The following is a 27,229-nucleotide window of genomic DNA, read 5'->3' on the forward strand; positions in this document are numbered from 1 at the left end:
ATGGTGCAACCGCACCGAATCCACCATTGCTCCCGCTGCTGGGCCACCTCCCCCTGATCAAGAAGCCGCTGCACCGCTCGCTGGCCACGCTGGCCGCCTCGGCGCACGGCGGGGCCTTGAGGCCGCTCGTATCGCTGAGGCTGGGGGCAGGGCCAGCCCTCCTTGTGTCGACACATGCTGCCGCCGAGGAGTGCTTCACGGCGCAGGACGCCGCCCTGACGGGACGGCCACGACTGCTTGTGGGGAAGTACCTCGGGTATAACCACACCACGCTCACTTGGGCATCCCACAGCGCCCACTCGGGCGTTCTGCGTCGATTCCTCGCCGGTAGGCTCTTCTCTGCGCCCCGCCTCGATGAAAGCACGGCCGACCGCCGTGTCAAGGTATGTTGTTGCCGCTCTCTCTCATGCCGGACGGAGAATAGAGGTAGAAAAAATACAACAGTATTTTTCCGGCCGCAACACAGCCCTTTCCAATTATCTCCGACTCACTCCCCGTCTACAAGCCATACAATGAGGGATCCGGCTTGCCTGCTTCCTCCTCGTGCTCCCATCCGTGCTCCCACTTCATCCTACGATTGTTCTTTTTTCTTTTCTATTTCTAATCTAATCATCTCCCCCCTGATTTTAAGGGGGTGAAGCCGGACCTTATTTTGTTCCAATCAAATCAAGCCACGTATGCGGAAGCACGGATGGGAGCACACGCAGGGAGCAGGCAAGTCTCATCCTACAATGAGGGACCTTTTATATCCAGATGTGCACACACGCTGGACGCCACTAACCAAGCCACTAACTGCATGGCCTTTTCCTAGGCATGCACTAAGCACTAAGGGCATCTCCAGCCGCGCCCCCAACAGGGCCCCCCAGGCCACTTTTTCGGCGCCGGCGCCGAAAAAACGGCCCAGTCGCGCCCCCAGGACGCCGAAAATCGCCGGTTCAGACCTTTTTTCCGCCCGGCGGTCACAGGCCGAACCCGGCGCGCTGGGGAGCAGTTGGGGGCTCCGGCGCTAGGGAAAAGCACGCCTGGCCCACACCGACAGCGGAAAAGTCAAGGTTTTTTCCCCCGACTCGCCTCGCCCCCCCCCCCCCCCGCGCCCTCGGCCACCACTAGCTATATCCCGGCGACGGCCGCCGCCCTACTCCGCTAGATAGCCATTCCCCGCCGGAAAATAGCAGCGCTTCGCCGCGGTAGACCCTCCCACAGCAGCTGGCCGTTTCCGGCCGCGGAGGCGTGGTTTAACAGCGGGTACACGCCCACCGAGCGCAAGGTGTTCGGCTTTTTGCCTGCCTCGGCGATGGACTCGGATGAGGAGGAAGAGCTCGCCGCGCTGCTGGAGGAGGAAGCCGCGGCCGACGTCCAGGAAGAAGAGCATCTCATGGTGCTCGCCGCCCTCGGCCAGCTGCTGGCGAGCAATGAAAAGCCGCGGCGAGGTGGCTCGGCGTCGGGGCGGATGAAAGCAAAGAACCGGCATCGTCTCCAAGGCTACTGCATGCTCTACTCTGACTACTTCGCCGATGCTCCACTTCATGGCGAGAGAACATTTTGGCGCCGTTACCGGATGAGCCGAAAGCTCTTCCTCAGGATTGTGAATTCCATCCGGGAGTTCGACAACTACTTCAAGTGCAAGATGGATTGCACTGGCGCTCTTGGATTCACCTCCATCCAGAAGTGCACGGCAGCGATGAGGATGCTTGCATATGGAGCTCCCAGTGATTCACTCGACGACTATGGGCGCATGGCCGAGTCCACCAGCATAGAGTGTTTCTACAAGTTCTGTCGGGCAGTGGTGGCAGTGTTTGGACCACAATACTTGAGAACACCCAATGCGGAAGACACTGCTCGGATCCTAGCCCGGAATGCAGCAAGAGGATTTCCTGGGATGCTTGGAAGCATCGACTGTATGCATTGGAAATGGAAGAATTGCCCATTTGGTTGGCAGGGGATGTACAAAGGCGCCAAAGGCGGTTGCAGTGTGGTGCTTGAGGCGGTAACCACACAGGACTTTTGGATTTGGCACTCCTTCTTTGGTATGCCAGGAACTCACAATGACATCAACGTGCTGCAGTGCTCTCCTGTTTTTGCCAAGCTCGTTGAGGGCCATTCTCCTCCGGTGAACTTCGAGATCAATGGGCACCAATACAACAAGGGGTACTACCTAGCAGATGGCATCTATCCGAGATGGTTGACATTTGTGAAGACGATCTCAAACCCTGCGGCAGGAGGCAAGAACGCCTGGTTTGCGAAAGTTCAGGAGGCTTGCAGGAAGGATGTCGAGCGGGCATTTGGTGTGCTCCAATCTCGATTCGCTGTTGTTCGGTACCCCGCTCAGACCTGGTCCAAAGATCAAATGTGGGAGATTATGACTTGCTGTGTCATCTTGCACAACATGATCATCGAGAGCGAGCAAGAAGACCCAGTGTTTGACACTGAACCATACTACAGGCAGGGTCCTCTAGCCGAAGTTGATCACCAGCTACCGGCAACTTGGACTGCCTATCTCAGTATGCGTCAGGAGATCCGAGACCCATAGGTGCATCATCAACTGCAGAAAGATCTGATTGAGCACCTATGGAGGCTCAAGGGGGACGCCGTGTGATGAAATACGAGTTTTTATTTGTTGAACTATATAATTTGTATTGAACTATTTGTTGTTGTACTATTTTGTTGAAGTATTTGATTTTTCTGTGATGAAATATGTGATAAGAAATAATTGTGTTGATAATTGAACGCTGAGACACGGCGAAACCATGCCGAATATGGGCCTATTCTCGCCCATATGGGCCTGCAAAGAGGGCCAATTTCGGCGCCTGGGGGCGACGACTGGGCACAAAACCGCCCCCAGCGCCGATTGTATCGCCGGCTCGCCCCCAGGGGGCGATTTTTACGCGTCCTGGGGGGGGCAACGGCTGGAGATGCCCTAACACACGCCCCAGCCGGCTTTGTAGCTACAGAACCCACGCACGCCCATCCTCCTAGTGATTCGGTCTTCTCCCAACGTGAGCACCTACTCATCCGTAATACCTGGTCACCACCACGCATAGCCAGCGCCCGCTGCAACAAACCAGTCTGTGATAATGAATCAAACGCACGCACATGGGCCATACACTGCCTATACACACACATGCCACACTGCTGCGTCCCGCACGTCCCGCCCGTCCCGCGCGCCATCGAAGCGCCCGACGAACCCGACAAGCCCGACGCCGTGACTTATTCCAACACATACCTCCCAAGCCACGGCCTAGAGGAGTCCGTCATCGTCGACGTTACCACCGGCCAAGAGAGCCTGCTCCACTGCCGGTCTTTTTCCGCAGCTGCGGGCACTCGCGCTGGAAGTGCCCGTGCTCCCCGCACTTGTAGCAGCGCCAGCGCCTGTTGCTGCCGCTCCCCGACGCCACGCTGCGTCCGTTGTCGTCGTCCCGTGCTCCGCCGTGCTGCCACTCCCGCGCCCGCCACTGCGCCGCCGTGTACAGGAGCTGTCCGTCCGCCCGCTCGCCGTTGTCCTGCCGTCGATGCCGAACTCGCTCGTCGAACGCGCGCAGCCGCCCGAGCGCTTCGTCGAACGCCATCGTCGTCACGTCGTGAAACTGCTCGACGCCGGCGACGATGGGGAAGAACCGATCCGGCACCGTATCCAGCAGCTTCTTGACGAGCGCCGCATCGTCCAGCGTCTCCCCGTGGTTGGCGTACCTCGCCGCCATCGCCGCGAGCCTTCCTCCGTACACATCGAACTCCTCGCCGTCCGCCATCTTTAGGCGGTCAAATTCGCCGCGCAGCGTCGCCAGCCACGCCGCACGGACCCGATCGGCGCCAACGAAGCTCACCTTCAGGGAGTCCCATACCTCCCTGGCGATGAGCTTCGTCAACACCTGCAGCAGCACATCCTCCAGCAACGCCCCGAGAAGCAACACGGCGCCATCTTGTCCTTCCGCGCGTTCACCGCCGCGTCGCTCGGCGCCACCGCCTCCCATACGGTGTGGACGTCGAGGATCGCCTGCGCCTTGATGGCCCAGACCATGTAGTTCTCCGCGGTCAGCATTGGCATCGCCATCGTCGCCGATCCGCCCGCGCCGCCGCCGTGTGGGACGAGCGCCATGGTCGTCGGTGATCGCCTGAACCGAAGCTCTGATACCAATCACTAGTAGAAAAGGGGGCTTTTGTTCGGGCCTGGCCAGCCCATTAGTCCCAATTCTGCCACGAACTGGGACCAATGGAGGCATTTGTCCCGGTTCGTGAGCCCAAGGGGCCGGCCGGGGCCTCGTGGGCATTGGTCCCGGTTCGTCTGGGCCCATTTGTCTCGGTTCTTGGCATGAACCGCGACCAATGGGCCTCGCTCCTAGCCCACTACCATTGGTCCCGGTTCGTGGCAGGAACTAGGACAGTAGGATGGCCTTTGGTCCCGGTTCCAGCCACGAACCGGGACCAATGAGTTGCCTATATATACCCCATTGCCGGCGAGCAGAGCACTCCACAGTGCTCTGTTTTTTGCTGGCCGGCGAGGGGGGGGCATTGGGTGCTCTAGCTCACCTTCTATGCACATGAGGTGTCCGATGAAATGCCCGAGCCACATTAGTTAAGCTTTCTCCTCTCGAAGCTCGACCTCCGAGCTCCATTTTTTCCGAGATTTGTCTAGGTTTAGCGGTCCATCACGCCCCGTCCTCGTCTTCACCGCCGTCGATCGCCCGCGCCGATCTTGTCGCCGGCACCACCGTGGTGAGCCTCTTGTTCTTATCTTCTTTTTGAAAGAAAAAAATCTTACTTTAGATACATACTTGTCTAATTTTCTTACTTTTGACACACATAATTATATATAATGCACGCAGATGAACCGACAATGGATGTACGGTGACAAACACACCTCTGAGTACATTAAGGGCCTGCATAATTTTCTCGAAGTGGCTGAGGCAAACAAGCAGAATGGTTTTATGTGTTGTCCATGCCCTAATTGTGGGAATACGAGGTCTTACTCTGACAAGAAAATCCTTCACACCCACCTGCTTTATGAGGGTTTCATGCCACACTATAATGTTTGGATGAAGCACAGAGAAATAGGGGTTATGATGGAAGACAACAAAGAAGAGGAGGACGATGACAACCATGTGCCCCCTGAATACGGTGATGCTGCAACGGGGGAAGCCGAAGATCAAGAGGAAGCTGAAGATCCAGAGGAACCAGACGATGTGCCCGATGATGATCTCCGCCGGGTCATTGTTGATGCAAGGGAAAAGTGCGAAAGTGAAAAGGAGAAGCTGAAGTTCGATCGCATGTTAGAGGATCACAAAAAATGGTTGTAGCCCAATTGCGAAGATGGCAACACAAAGCTCGGTACCGTACTGGAATTGCTGCAGTGGAGGGCAGAGAATGTTGTGCCTGACAAAGGATTTGAGAAGCTACTGAAAATATTGAAGAAGAAGCTTCCAAAGGATAACGAATTGCCCGACAGTACGTACGCAGCAAAGAAGGTCGTATGCCCTCTAGGATTGGAGGTGGAGAAGATACATGCATGCCCTAATGACTACATCCTCTACCGCGGTGCGTACAAGGATTTGAACGCATGCCCGGTATGCGGTGCATTGCGGTATAAGATCAGACGAGATGACCCTGGTGATGTTGAGGGCGAGCCCCGCAGGAAGAGGGTTCCTGCGAAGGTTATGTGGTATGCTCCTATAATACCACGGTTGAAACGACTGTTCAAAAACAAAGAGCATGACAAGTTGATGCGATGGCACAATGAGGACCGTAAGAAAGAAGGGAAGTTGAGAGCACCCGCTGACGGGTCGCAGTGGAGAAAAATCGAGAGAAAGTTCTGGGCTGAGTTTGCAAGTGACCCAAGGAACGTATGGTTTGCTTTAAGCGTAGATGGCATTAATCCTTTCGGGGAGCAAAGCAGCAATCACAGCACCTGGCCCATGACTCTATGTATGTATAACCTTCCTCCTTGGATGTGCATGAAGCGGAAGTTCATTATGATGCCAATTCTCATCCAAGGCCCCGAGCAACCCGGCAACGACATTGATGTGTACCTAAGGCCATTAGTTGTAGAACTCTTACAGCTGTGGAATGGAACAGGTGTACGTGTGTGGGATGAGCACATGGGGGAAGAATTTGACCTAAAGGAGTTGTTGTTCGTGACCATCAATGATTGGCCCGCTCTCAGTAACCTTTCAGGACAGACAAACAAGGGATACCACGCATGCACGCACTGTTTAGCTGACACCGAAAGTATATATCTGGACAGATGCAGGAAGAATGTGTACCTGGGCCATCGTCGATTTCTCCCGACCAACCATCAATGTCGAAAGAAAGGCAAGCATTTCAAAGGCGAGGCAGATCACCGGAAGAAGCCCGCCATGTGTACCGGTGATCATGTACTTGCTATGGTCTCGCATTTACACGTAATATTTGGAAAGGGTCCCGGTGGACTAGCTGTTCCTAATGACGCTAAGGGACGCGCACCCATGTGGACGAAGAAATATATATTTTGGGACCTACCCTACTGGAAAGAGCTAGAGGTACGCTCTTCAATCAACATGATGCACGTGACGAAGAACCTTTGCGTGAACCTGTTAGGCTTCTTGGGTGTGTATGGGAAGACAAAAGATACACCTGAGGCATGGGAGGACCTGCAACGTTTGCACGAAAAAGACAGCATGCCTCCAAAGCAGTCTGAAGGTCCTGCCAGCTATGCTCTTACCAAAGAAGAGAAGGAAATCTTTTTTGAATGCCTGCTCAGTATGAAGGTCACGACTGGCTTCTCGTCGAATATAAAGAGAATAATAAATATTCCAGAGAAAAAGTTCCAGAACCTAAAGTCTCATGACTGCCACGTGATTATGACGCAACTGCTTCCGGTTGCATTGAGGGGGCTTCTACCGGAAAACGTTCGATTAGCCATTGTGAAGCTATGTACATTCCTCAATGCAATCTCTCAGAAGGTGATCGATCCAGATATCATACCAAGGCTAAGGAGTGATGTGGCGTAATGTCTTGTTAGTTTCGAGCTGGTGTTCCCACCATCCTTCTTCAATATCATGACGCACGTCCTAGTTCATCTAGTCGACGAGATTGTCATTCTGGGCCCCGTATTTCTACACAATATGTTCCCCTTTGAGAGGTTCATGGGAGTCCTAAAGAAATATGCCCGTAACCATGCTAGGCCAGAAGGAAGCATCTCCATGGGCCATCAAACAGAGGATGTCATTGGTTTTTGTGTTGACTTCATTCCTGGCCTTAAGAAGATAGGTCTCCCTAAATCGCGGTATGATGGGAGACTGACTGGAAAAGGCACGCTAGGAGCGGACTCAATAATACGCAGGGACGGGCATTCTTGGTCTTGAGCACACTACACAGTTCTACAAAACTCTACCTTGGTGACCCCGTATGTCGATGAAAACAAGAACAGTCTGCGCTCCAAACACCCGGAGCAGTGTGACGACTGGATTACATGTGAACACATCATGACTTTCAGCAGTTGGTTGGAAACACGTCTCAGAGGTGACAACACTGTTTGTGATGAGCTGTACTCGTTGTCCAGGGGACCATCTTTGACTGTATTGACTTACAAAAGATACGAGATAAATGGGAATACATTTTACACGATCGCCCAAGATCAAAAGAGCACCAACCAAAACAGTGGTGTCCGATTTGATGCAGCAACCGAGAGGGGAAATGACACATATTATGGTTACATAATGGACATATGGGAAGTTGACTGCGGACATGATTTTAAGGTCCATTTGTTTAAGTGCAAATGGGTCAATCTGTCAGGAAGCGGGGTACAGGTAGACCCATAGTACAGAATGACAACAGTGGATCTGAACAATCTTGGGTACACTGATGAATCGTTCGTCCTAGCCAATGATGTGGCACAGGTTATCTATGTGAAGGACATGTCTACCAGACCGAGAAAAAGAAAAGATAAGGAAGCAAATACATCATACGATGAGCCAAAGCGCCACATAGTTCTTTCAGGAAAAAGGGACATTGTGGGAGTGGAGGGCAAGACAGACATGTCTGAAGATTATGAAAAGTTTCATGAAATTCCTCCCTTCAAAATCAAGAATGACCCAAGCATCCTGATAAACGATGAAGATTATCCATGGTTACGGCGCAATAAGCAAAGCACACAAGCGAAAAAAAAGTGAAGACTTTCTCTCCACAACTATTATGATGATACCATGACAACTTTCAACCTTTTCGTAGTTCATTTGAAATGCCTATTGTAACATACGAGTTTCTGTATGAAATCCTGATATTTCGAAATAGATTGTCCATTTTGTACACGAAGTGCATCCAGTTTTTGCCGTAACCCTCTCTACTTTCTTGCACATGCTATGTGGGTGAAATGATGATACCATGCCAACTTTCAACCTTTTCAGAGTTCATTTCTAGTGCTTTTCAATTTCAGGGTCTTATAGCTCAAAATAATCAGTAAATGCATGGAAAATAACAAATATCATAAAAATAAATAAGTAATTAGAAACAGAATAAAATAAATTTTAATAAAATATATAAGTAGAAACAAAATAAAATAAACTTTAATAACATAAATAAAATTTATGAAACTAAAATTATCAACGTATTTTCTGTTCAAAACATTATAAGCAACCTCTAGTATTACTGAAACTAAAATTATATAAAATTGATGCAACTAAAATTATCAAGTTTTTTCTGTTCAAAATCATTAAAAGCAAAAAAGAATTTTCATAAAGAACTTTTTTGTTAGAAACTTTAATAGCAAAAAGAATTATCATAAAATAAAATAAATAAGTAATTAGAAACAAAATAAAATAAAATAAATAAGAATTTTGTTGTAAGTAGAAACAAAATAAAATAAATAAAGCAAAAAAGAAAAAAATAAACTGGGAAAAAAACGCCACCTACTGGGCCACCACGGCCTGAATACGACTAGAAACCCACCCATGGGCCAAGATTCAGGCCCGTAGAAGGCCCAATAGGCCCAGAGGCAGATACAGTGTGTTTAGGCCCGAAAGCCTGCATTTGAGAGGAGCTCGAGGGGGCACCGGGAGTGGGGCTTATAAACCACTCTTGAGCTCCCTCAGCTAGCGAGGTGGGACTAAACTTTCGTGCCGCGATGCGGGCAACACAAGGCCTTTAGTCCCGATTGGTGCCACCAACCGGTACTAAAGGCATACATTGGTACCGGTTTGTGGCACCAACCGGTACCAATGCCCCCCCATTAGTCCAGGTTTGTGCCATCAACCGGGACTAAAGGCCTCTGCTTCCCGCCCTTTGGGCTACTGAAAAATGACCTTTGGTCCCGGTTGGTGGCACTAACCAGGACTAAAGGTGTGCTTTGGTCCCGGTTGGTGCCACGAACCGGGACCAAAGGTCTGTCTATATAAGCCACACTTGTGAAATTTTCGGTTCAGTTCTTCTTCCCACTGCCCCGACGCCGTCGCCGCGCCGCTGCCCCCTGCCCCAACGCCGTCACCGCCCGCCGCCCCTGCCCCGACGCCGTCGCCGCGCCGCCCCGCGTCGTCACCGCCCTGGTCCGCGTCGCCCCTGCCCCGACGCCGTCGCCCCCTGCCCCAACGCCGTCGCTGCGCGCCGCGCCGCCCCGCGTCGTCACCGCCCCGGTCCGCGCCGCCCCTGCCCCGACGCCGTAAAAAATATATGATTAGATGATTTTTTTTGTTCATAGATGTGATTTTTTTGTTCATATATTATATGATGTTTTTATATTGTTCATAGATGATCGATCATATTTGTTCATATGTATGCAAGCGAAGTCGTTGTAGTTAGTTGTACTGTTTAGGGTTAGGGTCGTCGAGGAAAAAAATTAAGGAAAGAAGAAAAGAGGAAGAAAAGAGGAAGAAGGAAGAAGAAGAAAAATAAGAAGAGGACAAAGAAAAAGGAAAAAAGAGGAGAAGGAGAAGGAATAGAGGAGAAGAAAAAATAGATTAAAAATCTATTTTTTCTTCTCCTCTTTTTTTCTTCTTCTTCCTCTTCTTATTTTTTATCGGGTATGTCGTTGTCGATATACCCCCTCCCCGATAATTTCGACATGAGGGGGGGTCGATAAATAACAGAACTAGTTAAACAAGTTTATTTTTAGTAAGTACTACTTTATTTTATTTATAATAAGTGCTTAGTAGTTGAACTAGTTGATTTAATAAAACTACTTTATTTTACTATATATAGAAGTAGTTTATTTTACTATAGAAGTAGTTTATTTTTAGCAAGGAAATTAATAGAACTAGTTTGTTTTTTAGTTAAAGCAATTATTCCCGCATCGACGTCGACTATGCATATCCCGCATCCTCGTCGTCGACTCAGCGGAGGAGGCCGGCTTGATCAAAGGGGCCATGTCCGGGACTGGGCTCCGCCAGGCTGGTTTTGGGAGGTGCTACCTTCCGAGGGGCGTAGGTTGGTGAGGAGCCAGCCCGTCGTTGACCCGATCCTTGTTTGGTGGCGGTCGCGTGGGCTAGTGACGGTGCCGAGGCTTGTGGACACCGCGGAGGTGGTACGTCACCATGTCGGCGAGGAGGACCAACACGTCCGTCGCTACATGGTTACGTTGGAGGGAAGGTTCGACAATACCTGGCAGGTTCTTCAGGGATCTCACTAGAGCTGTGATCCTGTGATGGTTCCTTCCCTTTGGGTGTCCACCGCCCGCGCCGATACCCGTCGGGCGCTACAGTTCTAGCTGTACTGGCGATGCTATTTGTATGATAGTATTCGAGGTGTATTAGTGATAATATTCGACAATGTACGGACGCATGGAGATGATGTAGTTTTGCTTATAATTGAATGCATCCTAATTTTAATACTACTTTATTTTGCGATTTGATTTTGCTTACTGAATGCTCAAATTGGAAAACTACTCCTACTTTGAATGCTAATTGGAGAGCACTATGCAAGGCGTATGCATATGATTAGTTGATAGCTTATAGTGTTTTTGTTTTCGCAGAAATCTAGGAGCCCCCCTCCATCATCCCTGTCGTCGTCCCTGTCACCGACCCCCTCCGACCTCGTGGTGAGACCATTCAAATCCTTTTTTAGAAAGATAATTAAACGATATTTCGGATTGACTTTAAGTCTGTCGAGTCTCCACCATATATGAGAGGACAAAGAAGGCCGACTGTTGTTGTGGGGGTCGTTTCTCCTTCTTCTCCGGGTGCTAGACCTTTGTTATGCACTAGGGAAAGAAGGAGTAACGACCATCACCGACGGTCGCAAATGTCAGAGAGGAATCAATGAGGGAGAGTTCCACCATATATATATATATATATATATGGGTAAATTGTTTGGGGCACCTAGGTGCCCAGGCACCTAGCATTTAATAGCTCGCATGTCCACCCATTTATATTTATTGATTTGAATAGAATTAAAACACACATTATATGTATATATATATATGAGGGGACGAAGAATCCTGACTATTGTCGTGGGTGTCGCTTCTTCTTCGTTCCCGTGTGCTAGACATTTTGGTGTGATGCACTCGAGGACAAAGTGAGGAGCGACCATCACCGAAAGTCGAATATATACACCACGTGAGCTAAGAGTTTTCAAGAAAAGACTCGACAGACCGATAGTCAACCCGTGATGAATAATAATGATCTAATTTAGTTTTTCTAGTACATATATTTAATTTTACAAGTTTAATCTTTGAATATATGAACGTAGGAAATGTCGTCATCAGACGACGAAAGTCTCCCGGAGGAGTGCAGCTGGTGCCACGACGATCGAGGTCTGTGCGACATGCCTCACCTGGACGATGATCGGCGCTTCAACATTAAGCTCGAGGAGACTTTCGATGTTGAAATGGTACGCAACGACGACAAGTGTTTTTTCGTAATTAAGCATGACTACAACTATTTCAGCGTCTAATTCTCATCTTTTACAATTCGAGTAGCTTATCCCATGCCATGCAAGGCGCTATGTCTTGGAGAGGATGGGTTTTGAAGACCATGAACATTTTGAAACAAAGAAAATTCACCTAATGACTCATCATGATGTGGATTTTGAAGTAAAGCTGTACAATTCTGAGAGCGTAACCCATTTTGGTTGCAAAAAATGAGAAGCATTCTGCAAGATGTATGGTTTTGATGAGGGTATGCTTGTCACCATGGATCTTGGTGATCCTGAAATCGAGCAAGACAATATGGACATTTGGGTCCTTGTTGATACGCCTCCAATTCTACCGCTATGTGAGTTTAGTTTCTCAAACATAGTTATTAGCTAATTTATATTGTTTATTTCAAAATAGTTGATAGCTTATTTCCATTGACAGCTTATTTTCATTCTTCAAAGAATGTGCGGGAGATTACAGACAAAACCCACTACACCGATGGCTCCGAATTAACTTACAAGGAGAAAAATCATCTGGTCGAATTTTATACTGACATTGAGAATTACAATATCTACAATCAAACTCCTCAACATTATGGTCAAAACATGCCACTAGTGCTTGTGTTCAACTACGGTAACTACCATGGAGATACCCTTGTAAGTTTTTTTTGTATTATGACATCCGTGCATCTTTTGCATACTTCTAAAACTAATACATCATTGCTAACTCTGAAGTTATTACTATGTTTTTCAATAGATAATCCCAGAGAATTGTGTGCCTCATTTGATGTATCAGAAAGGTAGCCTTAATGTTTTGAACATACAGCCAGGTCATCCTAGGAATCTCAACTGTCCATAAAAGATTTCTAAAAAATGGAGACATGCAAATCAAAGTATGGAAAAATGTATGGACAGTCGTAAGGAGGTTCTTGAAAGCAAAAGGAAGCAAAGCGCAAGAATTGGAGATAGGATGATCTCCATTCTCCATAATGGAGAGTCAGGGTCTATATTGTTTTATACTATTTTACCTTAAAGAGGGTATTTAGGTCCTACCTAATACTGATGATCATGTGCTAAGAACAATTAAGTAGGGTTGGTTCAATGACTATGAGGATGATGATCATATGACTTGTTATTAATAACGAGTAGAAGTTGTATGATGATGATTAGTAGACTTGTTATTATATATGATGATGCATGATGCGAGTATGAAGAGTTATTATATATCATGAAGGAAATATGACCTAGAGGCAATAATAAAGTTATTATTTATTTCCTTATATCATGATAAATGTTTATTATTCATGCTAGAATTGTATTAACCGGAAACATAATACATGTGTGAATACATAGACAAAAACAGAGAGTCACTAGTATGCCTCTACTTGACTAGCTCGTTAATCAAAGATGGTTATGTTTCCTAACCATACACATGAGTTGTCATTTGATTAACGGGATCACATCATTAGGAGAATGATGTGATTGACTTGACCCATTCCGTTAGCTTAGCAATTGATCGTTTAGTTTGTTGTTATTGCTTTCTTCATAACTTATACATGTTCCTATGACTATGAGATTATGCAACTCCCGTTTACCGAAGGAACACTTTGTGTGCTACCAAACATCGCAACATAACTGGGTGATTATAAAGGTGCTCTACAGGTGTCTCCGAAGGTACTTGTTGGGTTGGCGTATTTCAAGATTAGGATTTGTCACTCCGATTGTCGGAGAGGTATCTCTGGGCCCTCTCGGTAATGCACATCACTCAAGCCTTGCAAGCATTGCAACTAATAAGTTAGTTGCAGGATGATGTATTATGGAACGAGTAAAGAGACTTGCCGGTAACGAGATTGAACTAGGTATTGAGATACCGACGATCGAATCTCGGGCAAGTAACATACCGATGACAAAGAACAATGTATGTTGTTATGCGGTCTGACCGATAAAGATCTTCGTAGAATATGTAGGAGCCAATATGAGCATCTAGGTTCCGCTATTGGTTATTGACCGGAGTCGTGTCTCGGTCATGTCTACATAGTTCTCGAACCCCTAGGGTCCGCACGCTTAAAGTTCGGTGACGATTGTAATTAGGGTTTTTGTGTTTTGATGTACTGAAGGTTGTTGGAGTCCCAAATGTGATCATGGACATGACGAGGACTCTCGAAATGGTCGATACATAAAGATTGATATATTGGAAGCCTATATTTGGATATCGGAAATGTTCCGGGTGAAATCGGGATTTTACCGGAGTACGGGGGGTTATCGGAACCCCCCCAGGGGTTATTGGGCCTACATGGGCCATAAGGGAGAAGAGGAGGGCAGGCCGTGCGCCCCCTCCCCCCTAGTCCGAATAGGACAAGGAAGGGGGGGCGGCTCCTCCCTTTCCTCTTTCTCCCTTCCTCCTTCCTTTTCCAACAAGGCAAGAGGGGGGAGTCCTACTCCCGGTTGGAGTAGGACTCCTCCAGGCGCACCCATAGGGCCAGACGCACCTCCCCATCTCCCTCCTTTATATACTGAGGCAAGGGGGCACCCCATGACACACAAGTTGATCCTCGTGGTCGTTCCTTAGCCGTGTGCGGTGCCCCCTTCCACCATATTCCACCTCGGTCATATCGTAGCGGTGCTTAGGCGAAGCCCTGCATCGGTAGAACATCATCACCATCATCATGCCGTCGTGCTGACGAAACTCTCCCTCAATGTTTTGCTGGATCGAAACTCGAGGAACGTCACCGAGTTGAACGTGTGCACAACTCGGAGGTGCCGTACGTTCGGTACTTGGATCGGTCGGATCGGGAAGACGTACGACTACTTCCTCTACGTTGTGTCAACACTTCTGTTGCCGGTCTACGATGGTACGTAGACAACACTCTCCCCTCTCGTTGCTATGCATCACCATGATCTTACGTGTGCGTAGGAAATTTTTTGAAATTACTACATTCCTCAACAGTGGCATCCGAGCCTAGGTTTTATGCGTTGATGTTGTGCACGAGTAGAACACAAGTGAGTTGTTGGCGATATAAGTCATACTGCTTACCAGCATGTCATACTTTGGTTCGGTGGTATTGTTGGATGAAGCGGCCCGGACCGACATTATGCGTACGCATATGCGAGACTGGTTCTACCGACGTGCTTTGCACACAGGTGGCTGGCGGGTGTCAGTTTCTCCAACTTTAGTTGAACCAAGTGTGGCTATGCCCGGTCCTTGCGAAGGTTAAAACAACACCAACTTGACAAACTATCGTTGTGGTTTTGATGCGTAGGTAAGAACGGTTCTTGCTAAGCCCGTAGCAGCCACGTAAAACTTGCAACAACAAAGTAGAGGACGTCTAACATGTTTTTGCAGGGCATGTTGTGATGTGATATGGTCAAGACATGATGCTAAATTTTATTGTATGAGATGATCATGTTTTGTAACCGAGTTATCGGCAACTGGCAGGAGCCATATGGTTGTCGCTTTATTGTATGCAATGCAATTGCGCTGTAATGCTTTACTTTATCACTAAGCGGTAGCGATAGTCGTGGAAGCATATGATTGGCGAGACGACAACGATGCTACGATGGTGATCAAGGTGTCCGCCGGTGACGATGGTGATCATAAAGGTGCTTCGGAGATGGAGATCACAAGCACAAGATGATGATGGCCATATCATATCACTTATATTGATTGCATGTGATGTTTATCTTTTATGCATCTTATCTTGCTTTGATTGACGGTAGCATTATAAGATGATCCCCCACAAAATTATCAAAGTATAAGTGTTCTCCCTGAGTATGCACCATTGCGAAAGTTCTTCGTGCTGAGACACCACGTGATGATCGGGTGTGATAGGCTCTACGTTCAAATACAACGGGTGCAAAACAGTTGCACACGCGGAATACACAGGTTTAACTTGACGAGCCTAGCATATAACAGATATGGCCTTGGAACACGGAGACCGAAAGGTCGAGCGTGAATCATATAGTAGATATGATCAACATATTGATGTTCACCATTAATACTACTCCATCTCACGTGATGATCGGACATGGTTTAGTTGATTTGGATCACGTGATCACTTAGAGGATTAGAGGGATATCTTTCTAAATGGGAGTTCTTAAGTAATATGATTAATTGAACTTAAATTTAACATGAACTTAGTACCTGATAGTATCTTGCTTGTCTATGTTTGATTGTAGATAGATGGCTCGTGCTGTCGTTCCATTGAATTTTAATGCGTTCCTTGAGAAAGCAAAGTTGAAAGATGATGGTAGCAATTACATGGAATGGGTCCGTAACTTGAGGATTATCCTCATTGCTGCACAGAAGAATTACGTTCTGGAAGCACCGCTAAGTGCCAAGCCTGCTGCAGGAGCGACACCAGATGTTATAAACGTCTGGCAGAGCAAAGCTGATGACTACTCGATAGTTCAGTGTGCCATGCTTTACGGCTTAGAACCGGGTGTTCAACGACGTTTTGAACGTCATGGAGCATATGAGATGTTCTAGGAGTTGAAGTTAATGTTTCAAGCAAATGCCCGGATTGAGAGGTATGAAGTCTCCAATAAGTTCTATAGCTGCAAGATGGAGGAGAATAGTTTTGTCAGTGAACATATACTCAAAATGTCTGTGTATCATAATCACTTGACTCAACTGGGGGTTAATCTTCGTGTTGATAGTGTCATTGACAGAGTTCTTCAATCACTGCTACCAAGCTACAAAAGCTTCGTGATGAACTATAATATGCAAGGGATGAATAAAATTATTCCTGAGCTCTTCGCGATGCTAAAAGCCGCGGAGGTAGAAATCAAGAAGGAGCATCAAGTGTTGATGGTCAATAAGACCACCAGTTTCAAGAAAAAGGGCAAAGGGAAGAAGAAAGGGAACTTCAAGAAGAACAGCAAACAAGTTGCTGCTCAGGAGAAGAAACCCAAGTCTGGACCTAAGCCTGAGACTGAGTGCTTCTACTGCAAGCAGACTGGTCACTGGAAGCGGAACTGCCCCAAGTATTTGGCGGATAAGAAGGATGGCAAAGTGAACAAAGGTATATGTGATATACATGTTATTGATGTGTACCTTACTAATGCTCGCAGTAGCACCTGGGTATTTGATACTGGTTCTGTTGCTAACATTTGCAACTCGAAACAGGGGCTACGGATTAAGCGAAGATTGGCTAAGGACGAGGTGACGATGCGCGTGGGAAATGGTTCCAAAGTCGATGTGATCGCAGTCGGCACGCTACCTCTACATCTACCTTCGGGATTAGTATTAGACCTAAATAATTGTTATTTGGTGCCAGCGTTGAGCATGAACATTATATCTGGATCTTGTTTGATGCGAGACGGTTATTCATTTAAATCAGAGAATAATGGTTGTTCTATTTATATGAGTAATATCTTTTATGGTCATGCACCCTTGAAGAGTGGTCTATTTTTGATGAATCTCGATAGTAGTGATACACATATTCATAATGTTGAAATCAAAAGATGCAGAGTTGATAATGATAGTGCAACTTATTTGTGGCACTGCCGTTTAGGTCATATCGGTGTAAAGCGCATGAAGAAACTCCATACTGATGGACTTTTGGAACTACTTGATTATGAATCACTTGGTACTTGCGAACCGTGCCTCATGGGTAAGATGACTAAAACTCCGTTCTCCGGTACTATGGAGAGAGCAACGGATTTGTTCGAAATCATACATACAGATGTATGTGGTCCAATGAATGTTGAGGCTCGTGGCGGATATCGTTATTTTCTCACCTTCATAGATGATTTAAGCAGATATGGGTATATCTACTTAATGAAACATAAGTCTGAAACATTTGAAAAGTTCAAAGAATTTCAGAGTGAAGTTGAAAATCATCGTAACAAGAAAATAAAGTTTCTACGATCTGATCGTGGAGGAGAATATTTGAGTTACGAGTTTGGTCTACATTTGAAACAATGCGGAATAGTTTCGCAACTCACGCCACCGGGAACACCACAGCGTAATGGTGTGTCCGAACGTCGTAATCATACTTTATTAGATATGGTGCGATCTATGATGTCTCTTACTGATTTACCGTTATCGTTTTGGGGTTATGCTTTAGAGACGGCTGCATTCACGTTAAATAGGACACCATCGAAATCCGTTGAGACGACGCCTTATGAACTGCGGTTTGGCAAGAAACCAAAGTTGTCGTTTCTAAAAGTTTGGGGCGGCGATGCTTATGTGAAAAAGCTTCAACCTGATAAGCTCGAACCCAAATCGGAGAAATGTGTCTTCATAGGATACCCAAAGGAGACTGTTGGGTACACCTTCTATCACAGATCCGAAGGCAAAACTTTTGTTGCTAAATTCGGAGTTTTTCTAGAGAAGGAGTTTCTCTCGAAAGAAGTGAGTGGGAGAAAAGTAGGACTTGATGAGGTAACTGTACCTGCTCCCTTATTGGAAAGTAGTACATCACAGAAACCGGTTTCTGTGACACCTACACCAATTAGTGATGAAGCTAATGATAATGATCATGAAACTTCAGATCAAGTTACTACCGAACCTCGTAGATCAACCAGAGTAAGATCCGCACCAGAGTGGTACGGTAATCCTGTTCTGGAAGTCATGCTACTAGATCATGATGAACCTACGAACTATGAAGAAGCGATGGTGAGCCCAGATTCCGCAAAATGGCTAGAAGCCATGAAATCTGAGATGGGATCCATGTATGAGAACAAAGTATGGACTTTGGTTGACTTGCCCGTTGATCGGCAAGCAATTGAGAATAAATGGATCTTCAACAAGAAGACTGACACTGACGGTAATGTTACTGTCTACAAAGCTCGACTTGTTGCAAAAGGTTTTCGACAAGTTCAAGGGATTGACTATGATGAGACCTTCTCACTCGTAGCGATGCTTAAGTCTGTCCGAATCATGTTAGCAATTGCCGCATTTTATGATTATGAAATTTGGCAAATGGATGTCAAAACTGCATTCCTGAATGGATTTCTGGAAGAAGAGTTGTATATGATGCAACCAGAAGGTTTTGTCGATCCAAAGGGAGCTAACAAAGTGTGCAAGCTCCAGCGATCCATTTATGGACTGGTGCAAGCCTCTCGGAGTTGGAATAAACGCTTTGATAGTGTGATCAAAGCATTTGGTTTTGTACAGACTTTTGGAGAAGCCTCTATTTACAAGAAAGTGAGTGGGAGCTCTGTAGCATTTCTGATATTATATGTGGATGACATATTATTGATTGGAAATCATATAGAATTTCTAGATAGCATAAAGGGATACTTGAATAAGAGTTTTTCAATGAAAGACCTCGGTGAAGCTGCTTCCATATTGGGCATTAAGATCTATAGAGATAGATCAAGACGCTTAATTGGACTTTCACAAAGCACATACCTTGACAAGGTTTTGAAGAAGTTCAAAATGGATCAAGCAAAGAAAGGGTTCTTGCCTGTGTTACAAGGTGTGAAGTTGAGTAAGACTCAATGTCCGACCACCGCAGAAGATAGAGAGAAAATGAAAGATGTTTCCTATGCTTCAGCCATAGGCTCTATCATGTATGCAATGCTGTGTACCAGACCTGATGTGTGCCTTGCTATAAGTCTAGCAGGGAGGTACCAAAGTAATCCAGGAGTGGATCACTGGACAGCGGTCAAGAACATCCTGAAATACCTGAAAAGGACTAAGGATATGTTTCTCGTATATGGAGGTGACAAAGAGCTCATCATAAATGGTTACGTTGATTCAAGCTTTGACACTGACCCGGACGATTCTAAATCGCAAACCGGATACGTGTTTTTACTGAACGGTGGAGCTGTCAGTTGGTGTATTTCTAAACAAAGCGTCGTGGTGGGATCTACATGTGAAGCGGAGTACATAGCTGCTTCGGAAGAAGCAAATGAAGGAGTCTGGATGAAGGAGTTCATATCCGATCTAGGTGTCATACCTAGTGCATCGGGTCCAATGAAAATCTTTTGTGACAATACTGGTGCAATTGCCTTGGCGAAAGAATCCAGATTTCACAAGAGAACCAAACACATCAAGAGACGCTTCAATTCCATTCGGGATTTAGTCCAAGTGGGAGACATAGAAATTTGCAAGATACATATGGATATGAATGTTGCAGACCCGCTGACTAAGCCTCTTCCACGAGCAAAACATGATCAGCACCAAGGCTCCATGGGTGTTAGAATCATTACTGTGTAATCTAGATTATTGACTCTAGTGCAAGTGGGAGACTGAAGGAAATATTCCCTAGAGGCAATAATAAAGTTATTATTTATTTCCTTATATCATGATAAATGTTTATTATTCATGCTAGAATTGTATTAACCGGAAACATAATACATGTGTGAATACAAAGACAAAAACAGAGAGTCACTAGTATGCCTCTAGTTGACTAGCTCGTTAATCAAAGATGGTTATGTTTCCTATCCATAGACATGAGTTGTCATTTGATTAACGGGATCACATCATTAGGAGAATGATGTGATTTACTTGACCCATTCCGTTAGCTTAGCAATTGATCGTTTAGTTTGTTTCTATTGCTTTCTTCATAACTTATACATGTTCCTATGACTATGAGATTATGCAACTCCCGTTTACCGAAGGAACACTTTGTGTGCTACCAAACGTCACAACGTAACTGGGTGATTATAAAGGTGCTCTACAGGTGTCTCCGAAGGTACTTGTTGGGTTGGCATATTTCGAGATTAGGATTTGTCACTCCGATTGTCGGAGAGGTATCTCTGGGCCCTCTCGGTAATGCACATCACTCAAGCCTTGCAAGCATTGCAACTAATAAGTTAGTTGCAGGATGATGTATTACGGAACGAGTAAAGAGACTTGCCGGTAACGAGATTGAACTAGGTATTGAGATACCGACGATCGAATCTCGGGCAAGTAACATACCGATGACAAAGGGAACAACATATGTTGTTATGCGGTCTGACCGATAAAGATCTTCGTAGAATATGTAAGAGCCAATATGAGCATCCAGGTTCCGCTATTGGTTTTTAACCGGAGACGTGTCTCGGTCATGTCTACAGAGTTCTCGAACCCGTAGGGTCCGCACGCTTAAAGTTTGGTGACGATCGTAATTAGGGTTTTTGTGTTTTGATGTACCGAAGGTTGTTCGGAGTCCCGGATGTGATCACGGACATGACGAGGAGTCTCTAAATGTTCGAAACATAAAGATTGATATATTGGAAGCCTATATTTGGATATCGGAAGCGTTCTGGGTGAAATCGGGATTTTACCAGAGTACCAGGGGGTTACTGGAACGCCCCGGGGGCTATTGGGCCTACATGGGCCATAAGGGAGAAGAGGAGGGCCGGCCAGGGCAGGCCGCGCACCCCCTCCCCCCTAGTCCGAATAGGACAAGGAAGGGGGGGGCAGCGCCCCCCTTTCCTCTTTCTCCCTTCCTCCTTCCTTTTCCAACAAGGCAAGAGGGGGGAGTCCTACTCCCGGTTGGAGTAGGACTCCTCCAGGCGCACCCATAGGGCCGGCCGCACCTCCCCCTCTCCCTCCTTTATATACTGAGGCAAGGGGGCACCCCATGACACACAAGTTGATCCTCGTGATCGTTCCTTAGCCGTGTGCGGTGCCCCCTTCCACCATATTCCACCCCGGTCATATCGTAGCGGTGCTTAGGCAAAGCCCTGCGTCGGTAGGACATCATCACCGTCATCACGCCGTCGTGCTGACGAAACTCTCCCTCAACGTTTTGCTGGATCAGAACTCAAGGGACGTCACCGAGTTGAACATGTGCACAACTCGGAGGTGCCGTACGTTCGGTACTTGGATCGGTCGGATCGGGAAGACGTACGACTACTTCCTCTACGTTGTGTCAACACTTCCGTTGCCGGTCTACGAGGGTACGTAGATAACACTATCCCCTCTCGTTGCTATGCATCACCATGATCTTGCGTGTGCGTAGGAATTTTTTGAAATTACTACGTTCCCCACCATACCAGTGGGTGAAATGAACATGGATTGGATTGAAGTGAAGGCAACATGCACGTGGTGCATGTCGGAAGTAGTACAATCCAAACTTGATCAAGTTAGGATTAGTATTACTTTCGACATGCACCACATGTTGCCTCACTTCAATCTAAGTCATGTTTAGGCATAGCAGTAGCAGTAGCACAGAGATAAGAGAGGACACATCTCTCTATTAGCTACCTATATGAACCTAAATTAACCCCCAAAACCCCTAAACCACCTCCTTTCAAAAAAAACTAGCCGCTGAAACGCTGACGCGTGAAAGCTTATTGGTCCCGGTTGGTGCTACCAACCGGGACCAAAGGCCCTCCTGCTTGGGCTCGCCGGAGCGGCCACGTGGAGGCCCATCTGTCCCGGTTTGTATAAGAACCGGGACTAAAGGCCTAGGGCATTAGTAACGACCCTTTAGTCCCGGTTCCCCAACCGGGACAGATGGGCCTTATGAACCGGGACAAATGGGCCTTTTTCTACTAGTGAATTGTTGTTGCCGCTTGCTATCTCTTGAGCATGCGTTGGTTTTCCCTTAAAGAGGAAAAGGTGATGCAGCAAAGCAGCATAAGTATTTACCTTAGTTTTTGAGAACCAAGGTATCAACCCAGTAGGTGACCACCCGCGAGTCACCTCGTACCTACACAAATAGATAAGAACCTCGCAACCAACGCGATAAAGGGGTTGTCAATCCCTGCACGGTCACTTGCAAGAGTTTGATCTGATAGAGATAATGATAATAATATAAATATTTTTGGTATTTTTATGATATAGATTGAAAGTAAAGATTGCAAAATAAAATATATTGGAATATAGGCATCACTTCCGTGACAAGTAGACCGACTCCTGCATGCATCACTTCCGTGACAAGTAGACTGACGCCTGCTCGCATCTACTACTATTACTCCACACATCGACCGCTATCCAGCAGGCATCTAGAGTATTAAGTTCATAAGAACAGAGTAACGCCTTAAGCAAGATGACATGATGTAGAGAGATAAACTCATGCAATATGATATAAACCCAATCTTTTTATACTCGATGGCAACAATACAATACGTGTTGTTTCCCCTACTGTCACTGGGATCGAGCACCGCAAGATTGAACCCAAAGCTAAGCACTTCTACCATTGCAAGAAAGATCAATCTAGTAGGCCAAACCAAACCGATAATTCGAAGAGACTTGCAAAGATAACCAATCATACATAAAAGAATTCAGAGAAGATTCAAATATTGTTCATAGATAAACTTGATCATAAACCCACAATTTATCGGATCTCCACAAACACACCACAAAAAGAGATTACATCGAATAGATCTCCAAGAGAATCAAGGAGAACTTTGTATTGAGATCCAAAGAGAGAGAAGAAGCCATCTAGCTACTAGCTGTGGACCTGAAGGTCTGAAGTAAACTACTCACACATCATCGGAGGGGCCATGGAGTTGATGTAGAGGCCCTCCATGATCAATGCCCCCTCCGGCGGAGCTCCGAAAAAGGCCCCAAGATGAAATCTCTTGGGTATAGAAGGTTGCAGCAGTGGAAACAGGGTTTCGTGGTGCTCCTGGATGTTTTCGGGGTACGTAGGTATATATAGGAGGAAGAAGTAGGTCGGTGGAGCCACGAGGGGCCCACGAGGGGGGAGGGCGTGCCCCTGCCTCGTGGCCGCCTCGTTGGTTGCTTGACGTGCACTCCAAGTCCTCTGGATCACGTTTATTCCAAAAATCACGCTCCCGAAGGTTTCATTCCGTTTGGACTCCGTTTGATATTCTTTTTTTGCGAGACACTGAAGTAGGCAAAAAAAATAGCAATTTGGGTTGGGCCTTCGGTTAATAGGTTAGTCCCAAAAATAATATAAAAGTGTAAATTAAAGCCCATTAACATCCGAAATAGATAATATAATAGCATGGAACAATCAAAAATTGTAGATACGTTGGAGACGTATCAAGCATCCCCAACCTTAATTCCTGATCGTCCTCAAGTAGGTAAATGATAAAAACAGAATTTTTGATGTGAAATGCTTCCTAACATATTTCCCAATGTATTTTCTCTTTATTGTGGCATGAATGTTCATATCCGCAAGACTCAAGATAAAAGTTTATTGTTGACATAAAAATAGTAATACTCCAAGTATGCTAATCAAGAAATTATGTCTTATCAAAATACCATAGCCAAAGAAAACTTATCCCTATAAAGTCATATAGTTTTGCCATGCTTCATTTTTGTCACACAAAATGCTCTCATCATGCATAAGCCCAATGATAAGCCAAGCAATTGTTTCATACTTAGCATTTTCAAACTCTTTCAACTTTTACGCAATATATGAGCGCGAGCCATAGACATAGCACTATGGGTGGAATAGAATGTGATGATTGAGGTTGTGTGAGAAGACAAAAAGGGAGAAAGTCTCACATTGACGCGACTAATCAATGGGCTATAGAGATGCCCATCGATTGATGTCAATGCAAGGAGTAGGGATTGTCATGCAACGGATGCACTAGAGCTATAAATATATGAAAGCTCATCAAAGGAAACTAAGTGAGTGTGCATCCAACTTGCTTGCTCACGAAGACCTAGGGCATTTGAGGAAGCCCATCGTTGAAATATACAAGCCAAGTTCTATAATGTAAAATTCTCACTAGTATATGAAAGTGACAACATAGGAGACTCTCTATCATGAAGATCATGATGCCACTTTGAAGCACAAGTGTGGAAAAAAGATAGTAACATTGTCCCTTCTCTCTTTTTCTCTTATATTTTTTCCTTTTTTATTTGGGCCTTTCTTTTGACCTCTTTTTCTTCTTTTTTTGGGGAATCATAGTCTCCATCGTCCTTTCCTCACATAGGACAATGCTCTAATAATGGTCATCACACTTTTATCTTCTTGCAACTCAAAAATTACAACCCAATACTTAGAATAAAATATGACTCTATGTGAATGTCTCCGGCGGTGTACCGGGATTGCGATAAATCAAGAGTGACATATATGAAAAATTAAGTATGATGCCTTACCACAAATACAATGTCAACTACATGATCATGCAAAGCAATATGACAATGATGATGCGTGTCATAATAAATGAAACGGTGAAAAGTTGTATGGCAATATATTTCGGAATGGCTATGGAAATGTCATAATCATGGGCGATCAACCGAGACGCCGACCTCCGGGACTTCCACTCAGGTGTCCTGCGTCGGTTCCTCGCCGGCAAGCTCTTCTCGGCGCCCACTCGGGTGTCCTGTGTCGTTTCCTCGCCGGCAAGCTCTTCTCGGCGCCCTACCTCGATGAACGCACGGCCGACCGCCATGCCGAGGTCACGTCCCTCGTGGACAATCTGCTCCAGGACACAGCGGCACCAGGCGGTGGCGGCGCGCCGGTCACCCTCCGCCCTAGGCTCTTTGAGTTGGTGCTGAACGTGATGCTGCGTGCCGTGACCGCGCACGGGCACTCTGACGACTTGGGCAGGTTCCGGGAGTTCGTCGAGGAGTCGTTTAAGGTTGTCGACGCGCCCAGCGTCGGGGACTTCTTCCCGACACTGCGGTGGGTCGACCGCCTATGCGGCATCGACGCGGCGCATGCAAGGCTGCGGGCGAGGCGTGACGCGTTCGTCGGAGGCCTCGTCGACGACCACAGCGAAGGCGGAGCAAGGCCGGTGGTGGACACACGACCAGCGTCATCGACGAGCTCTTGGCGCTACAAGAAGCCGATCCCGAGTACTACACAGACAACGTCCTCAAAGGCATCGTCTTGGTGAGTAGTAGCACCGTAATTGCTTCATCCAACATGAATATAGCTTAACGTATATAAGCTGCTGCAACGTAATGTCCAACCAATCCAATCCAGGTACTGTTCAGCACCGGGACTGACACGACGGCGCTGACCATCGAGTTGACGATGGCGCTGCTGCTGACGCACCCGGAGGCGCTGCAGAGGGCTAGGGACGAGATAGACGCCAACGTCGGCACGGGACGGCTTGTCGACGAGTCTGACATGGCCAACCTGCCCTACCTCCAATGCGTCCTGAAGGAGAGCCTTCGGCTGTGCCCCGTCGGCCCGCTCATCCCGGCGCACGAGGCCATGGAGGACTGCACGGTGGGCGGCTTCAGGGTCCCGCGCGGCACCATGATCCTAGTGAACTCGTGGGCGATCAACCGGGACGCCGACCTCTGGGACTCCCCAACGGAGTTCATGCCGGAGAGGTTCTTGGACACGGCCAAGCCCACGCCCATGATGCCGTTCGGGTTTGGCCGGAGGCGGTGCCCCGCGGAAGGGCTGGCGATGCGCCTCCTTGGCTTGACGCTTGCGACGCTCGTGCAGTGCCTCGAATGGGATGCCGGGGAAGGTCGTGCCATTGACATGGCCGAAGGTGCCGGTCTAAGCATGCCTATGGCCACGCCGTTAGCTCTTGTGTGCCGGCCCCGGGAATTTCTCAAGGGCTTGCTCTCTGCTTCCACTTGATGTATCACATATGGAGTAAGGGCAGGTTTCTTTAATTATGAAGGAAAAATAAATAAATGATTTGATGTGAATCCTATGTTAGGGCATCTCACAACATCTCCTGAAATGTAAGAGCCGACCATCCAATGATATTTCCTAAATGTCCGGTCAGGTCCCATCAATTTCATTTCAAATGCATATCAATATAAGAGCAAGGTAAATTGTGGTTTACATAGCACCCGGTCATAGTTTTTGCATGCGCAGGTTCACAAAAGTCCGTGTAAAAAAAGGGAATTTTTGCCCTGCTAACCGGCTATCTGAGCCTCCTCGATCACACTGCCGCTGCCTCCTCCCACCATTCGGCTCCTTCTTGGTCGCCTCCTTCTTAACCGCCTCCATCTCGTCCGCCAAGCGCTTCAACATCTTGACATGGATGGCATGCACGATTGTCGTCGCATCGTCATCCAACTCATCCATCCTTATGGTCAACATCTTTGTATCCTCCGAAGCAGCCGCGAGCTCATCCCTTCTCTATTCGAGCTTCGTCTTCTTCTCTTCGAGGTTGAGCTTCTTCCCATCTCTCGGCCTTCTTTTCCTCCTTAACGTCGGAACGCTTGAAACATGTTTTCTCCTTCTTCGCCAAGATGTTCTCAAACCTCTCCGTCTTCTTTGTCTGTCCTTGTGGTCAGAAGCTAGCATTTCTCTTTTCAATATGGATGATAAAGCAGTAGTACAATTTTACCTACCAAGAAATAATAGGCGCACAACAACCTATCGTCCAGTGGCATATCTAAGCTTTATAACTTTACAAAGAAGAACATACTTACATTATTATGGTGTTTTTTGTTAGTGAAATGGAACCAATAATTATAGATATTTTCATAGAAATTTGTGGTCTCTATACATATGATTGTATAATTTGTATCACATAATATAGATATCTCTAAAAATGTAAACTAAATATAATGCCCTCGCTACCGTACTAGCTGTCATAATCATCAAAACGGTTGCAATCAATTGATCGGATCTTT

The 27,229-nt window shown here is 46.7% G+C and overlaps 1 pseudogene; it reads left to right on the forward strand.

Annotated features, from left to right (window-relative positions):
• On the forward strand, nucleotides 1–26,812 carry LOC125517207 (annotated as a pseudogene).
• Nucleotides 26,813–27,229: the final 417 nt, after the last annotated feature.

The sequence above is a fragment of the Triticum urartu genome, chromosome 6 (assembly GCF_003073215.2).
Source record: "Triticum urartu cultivar G1812 chromosome 6, Tu2.1, whole genome shotgun sequence".
NCBI lineage: Eukaryota > Viridiplantae > Streptophyta > Magnoliopsida > Poales > Poaceae > Triticum > Triticum urartu.